The 5,469-nt window shown below is 39.6% G+C and overlaps 1 pseudogene; it reads right to left on the reverse strand.

Annotated features, from left to right (window-relative positions):
- Positions 1–3,651: 3,651 nt before the first annotated feature.
- LOC118983813 (RWD domain-containing protein 1-like) lies at positions 3,652–4,256 on the reverse strand (annotated as a pseudogene).
- Between the last annotated feature and the right edge of the window lie 1,213 nt (positions 4,257–5,469).

Here is a 5,469-nt window from a genome sequence, read left to right on the forward strand (position 1 = left end):
CTGTCTTCTCGAGTTCTCTATAAGCCTAAAATGTCTCTAAAATTTTTTAAAATTATTAAAACAAAAAATACCTGCCACAGTCCACTTGGATCCTAATTCCAAGCCAACAAGTCTGTGCTGCGCTGAAAGCAATGTGGCTGCCTGGACTGAGCTGGAATCCTGCTTTGGTCAACTGCTCTCACTGATGTTTCTGGAAGACCTCCCTGCCTGTCACCAGCCTCCTCCTCTAGGCCACCAATTTGCCCTTCCCTACCCCTCAGGTTCTTTGAGGTTTTCTTTATGTATCAAATTTCCCCAGATAGACTCAGAAAAGGCTTGAATGATGCTTTCCCCACTAGGCCATAAGTCTCTTCTCTGCTGTAAGCAGGCCTAGGATGAGAATTGGCCATGATATTCTAAGATTTGGAGGGAAACCCCATAACTCTTTACTTCTCTTAGTCCTCAAAGTTTTAGTATTTCCCACCCACCTCCCAGACAGGTAGAAAGAGTCCCTGCTTCATTCACTCTTTCCAGTGTAACTGGAAAGCTATGATTTTAGCTTTTTCTGTTTATGATCTTGGGGTTCTTGTGTCTTGTCCCTTGAGCCCTTCTCCAGTGGGTGGGAATTTTATTTTGTCCTTTAAATTAGTAATGGAGCCTAAAAAGGGGTGTATTGGTCAGCTCAGGCTTCCATAACAAATACCACAGACTACACTAGAAGTCCAAGATCAAGATGTGGAGAGATATGGTCTCTCCTGAGGCTTCTTCTTGGCTAGTAGACTGTCGCCTTCTCACTGTGTCCTCACATGGCCTCTCCTCTCTGTGCATTTTTCCTTGGTGTCTCTGTCTCTTCTTCTAAGGAAACCAGTTCTATTGGATTAGAGCCCCATGTTCACTGTGTCATTAATCTTAAAGTGAATTATACTTATGTCATTAATCTTAATGCCCTCTTCAAAAGCCCAAATATAATACATAATATTATATACATTATAATAATATAATATATAAAATATAATTATATTTGGGTTAGGACTTCAATGTATAAATTTGGGGAGATACAACTAAGTCCATAACAGAGATTCATCTTCCTTCCCCTAAACTTTAGACCTACACCAGCTTCCTTGTATGACTATAGTACTGTGGAGGCTGAGTGGGCTCCCCAGAGTCAGTGTAAAAATTATTTTAAGATGAAGACATTTGAGAATCCCAGATGGAGAAAAACACCTCAGACTGTCCCTTATCTGACTAAAAGTAGCACCTTCTGCGAAATGAGGCTGCCATGAATCCCCTCTTTGGAGTCCATCTACTCCCAGGAGAAAGAACAAGATAAACGTACCATAAAACCCTTCTCAGGAAAAATCACTCACACCTGCTTAGACAAACATTATCATCAACTTCCTTATCTCCTGCTTGTTCTTAAAACCCATTTGTCTTTTCTAAACAAACCTATTTGTTCTTCCCATAGAAGCCTTTTCTTCCCCCTCCATTTTCTCTACTGAGTTAGTTCTCTAAGCCTCCATCTAACTTCAATCACTTAGGGAGCTAGACACTTCTTGTATATACAAATACACATTTTCTCTTTTTAATCTGCCTTTTGTGAGTTTAATTTGCAGGCCCCTGGTCACCAACATAAGAGGACAAAGGAAAAAGTTTTCCTCTCCTACAGTGCCAACAACCCACACCTTCTCTTATCTCAGAGCAGGCTCGGAAGAGGACGCTGACACCCACAGAGGAGGACACTGGCTCATAAACCAATTTGCCAGAGGTCAAAAAACTAGAGAGCTGCCGAATCCTATGCAAGTCAAGGCAAGATATTTTGTCATAATTTCCTCCCTCCTATCCTAGTACTCAATTTCCTCAGTCATTCTCATTAAAGTCTTTGTTAGTTGGGCAGGTGGCACTAACAGAAGAGGTATTGATAGCTTAACACTTTTCAAAGAATAGTCAGGCATTAGCTAAGCCATGAACTTCAGTGCTCCCAAGAGCTTCAGAGAAAAACATGACAGAAAACAGATGTCCACCACTTTGATCAGTGACTGTCCAGAAATAAGAAAAAAAATGTAAGCAGCAAAACAGATTCTCCCCGAGACTTTGTGGTGCTATTCTTTTGGTACTCTTGTGTCAGGGTCATACTTTTTTTTCCTGGAGAAAGAGGCTCTAAGGCAAGCAATATTCAGAACACTGTGCTGAAACCCAATAGGTGTATTCCAACCTCTGTGAGGGAAGCCATCAAGCTTTTCAGGAACCACATCTGCAATATGTTAGAAGTAGCTTTTCCTATCCTCAGAAAATGGTCTTGAATCACATTCGTTCTTATTTTCATTATGGTAGTAATATCTGAATACAAGTCTGTTGTAAGAAGTGATCAAACCAAATACAGATTTCTAGTAACAAAGTCATACCTGACACACTATAGGTGAGGTTTTTTGCCTTCTACTCTCATGAGATTAGTTTATTGGAAGAAAAGACCAGTATACCTTATTTTATAACTTGTAACTATAACTTTTAAAACATTTATACATTCTCATCTATAATGTAAGGGGAAAAAACAGCCTGCCTTTTTTATCATAAAAATTAAATACAGTAACATGTACAAAGGACCTGAATCACAGTTATCCAACAGTGCCTTTTACAGCACTGACTTTTATTCCCTCAGCAAAGCTGCTTATCATGTGGTCACTGTATAGCTAGGGGACAGAGGACTACTTAAATGGTTTCAAAGGATAAAACAGCTACTTTGCCTCTGTGTCTCTTCTCTCATGTCTGTCATAATGCCAGAACTATTCCTTAGATTTAACGGATTGTGTGTTAGAATCAGATACACTGAGTTTAAGTCCTGTTTTTCATACTTGAACTGCACACATGTAACTGTGTGTGTGATGGAGGGGAGAGACTCACTTCTGCACACCTTAGTTTTACTGATTGGGAAATGTTAACAATCACAGCATCTGTCTCATAAAGATCTTGGGGAGGACTAAATGGATGGCACCCGTGTTGTGCTTAGTCCTGAGTAAGGTCCTTCTTTAAGTGCACAGTGAAGCAATGGACTACCCTTGTTACACCCATGTCGTGGAATAGGAATATGTTATTAGTAAATAACACTTTTGTGAATTACTTTATCAATTTATATGATTAACAGACACATGGACCTGGAGGGATGGAAAAGAAGGAAGCTACACCTAGCAGACCACAGAGCATAGGATGCATTAAGTCAGAAGGCAAAACACTGGTCATGGGCTTTTGGATGGTGTGGGGGTCAGGAGCACTCAAATGGGTGGACGGGTGCCAGGGGCAAACCACACTCTCATCTTCAGTTTTCTCTATAGGCAGTCCAGCTGTTTCTCAGGACTTTGTTGCAGAAAGAGAAATTTCTAGGAAGTTATTATTTCTCTGCCCATGTTAGAAAGTGAATTATACTTTCAAATACTATAGACAAAGTACAAATACTTAATTGTGTCCCCTTGAGGGAGCAAATAGTTGAGTTTTGCTTATTTAATTTTATTGTATTTTTGAAATTGTAAGGTCAGTTTACTAAACTTAATGAACGCTATCAGAAGAATAATCTCCTGAAAATGATTTTTACTTAGAAAAAAAGAAAAAAAATCAACACCCTCTCATCATAGCCATAGATACTGTGGCAGTCAAACTTCTGGAGATAGAAATAGTCCATTATTAGTTCTTCAAGTTATCCTCTCGGTCAGCAGGATTGTGGTCTGGGTCATCCTTGTCATCCTCCAGCTCCCGGCATCCATTTCCCGGAACAAAGTCTGGTCTCCCTCCATATTGTCTCCAGCATCCTCCAAGAATCAGATATCAGACGTGTCAAAATTACAATCTGTTTAAAATAGTGATTTTCCGTTTAATTCATTTTTCCTGCTTGCTCTTCTTTCATTCATTTCTTTTTTATTTCTAAGAGTGCTACATCAAACCTGGCCTCAAGAAATTCTCGGTTGTAACAGGAAGGCCATGGAAAGCCATTGCTTTTCAACTTCTTCTGATTCTTTTTCTTTCTTTTCTTCTTCTCCTTTAGTTTTTATTTGATCCACTATTTCATGTAACTTCTCTGGCACAGCTGTCACTAAAGTAAAGATTATCACCACACCAATGTTTTCTTCTGCCTGTAATTATAATTTTAAAAGGCCTGAGACATCATTACCTTCTAGATTGTCGTGGGAGAATATTTCATAAAGGGGGGCTTCATCTGGGTATTTTTCACTGCATATAAATTTGAGGATAGTTTGGACACTTTCATCATTTTCTCCAGCCTCTGTGCCCATGCGTGCCTGGCCACTGCCCACTGCCCACTCTCCAAAAGAGGATGCTGTCCCAGCTACAGTGTGCTGCTCAGGCGATACATGGGCATCAGGGAGGGCCACAATGACAGATTACGGTGAGGAGCAGTGCCACAAGCCAGAGGCCCGGGAGTCCATCTACCCTGACTCTTTCACAGGATTATCAGAGTTTTGCCTTTTAAAAAATATGTACTGTAATAATATCTGCTATCAAATAGAAAGTTCGCTTCATTTACGTTTATTGTAATTATTGATATAGTTTAATTTAGGGCATATATTTCACTACTTGTTTTCTGTTTGTTGCGTCTGATTTTGTTCCTCTTGTCTTTCTTTCCTGGTTTCTTTTGACTAATTGATTACTTTTAGAATTTCATTTTAATTTCCATATTGTCTTTTTAACTATAACCCCCACTCCATGGTTGATCTATTGGTTACAATGTACATTCTTCACACAATCTATTTAGAATTAATGTTATGCTGCTTCACATAAAATGTAAAAAACTTGCACCTATATAGGCTTCTTCATACTCCCACTCATTTTTTATCCTATAGTTGTACATATTTCATATATGAGGTCTGTTCAGAAGGTATCCAGCCATGTAATATGAAAAATAGAGACATTTATGAAGAAGATACTAGAAACATTGTGCAAAGGACAATGATGCCTCAGCCCCCTTCAGAGTAGCCATCTTAGGACCTGACATGGTTCTCCCAATTGCCATCAGCTGCCCCATCATATTTTCCTGAATCTCACTGACAGTCTGATATCTCTTCCCTTTCAAAGGTGATTTTAGTTTTCCCAAGCCAGAAGTTGCAGGGTGCCAAATCTGGGCTGTAGGGGGTCTGAGTCACTTGGGTGACTTGATGTTTCACCAAAATGTTCTGCATGAGACATGATGCATGAGCCAGCATGTTGTCATGATGAATCTGCCAATCACCAGTTGCCCACAACTGTGGCATTCTGAATCATCTGAATAGTTTCCACTGAGAAATGTTTAAACTTAATGCAAAATTGGATGCCAATTCATTGGATGCCAGTCATTGCTCACACATGAGCACCCCAGTCCACTTTCCTTGGCTCCCAGGTCACATTGATGTCCCACAAACTGTTTTCATTACATTAACAATGGCTGGACTTTTTCTAGACAGACCTTGTATATACACAGCAAAACCATGATACATAGTTATAATTTTTGCT

The sequence above is a fragment of the Sturnira hondurensis genome, unplaced genomic scaffold (assembly GCF_014824575.4).
Source record: "Sturnira hondurensis isolate 20B ecotype Veracruz unplaced genomic scaffold, ASM1482457v3 Scaffold0000460, whole genome shotgun sequence".
NCBI classification, from domain to species: domain Eukaryota; kingdom Metazoa; phylum Chordata; class Mammalia; order Chiroptera; family Phyllostomidae; genus Sturnira; species Sturnira hondurensis.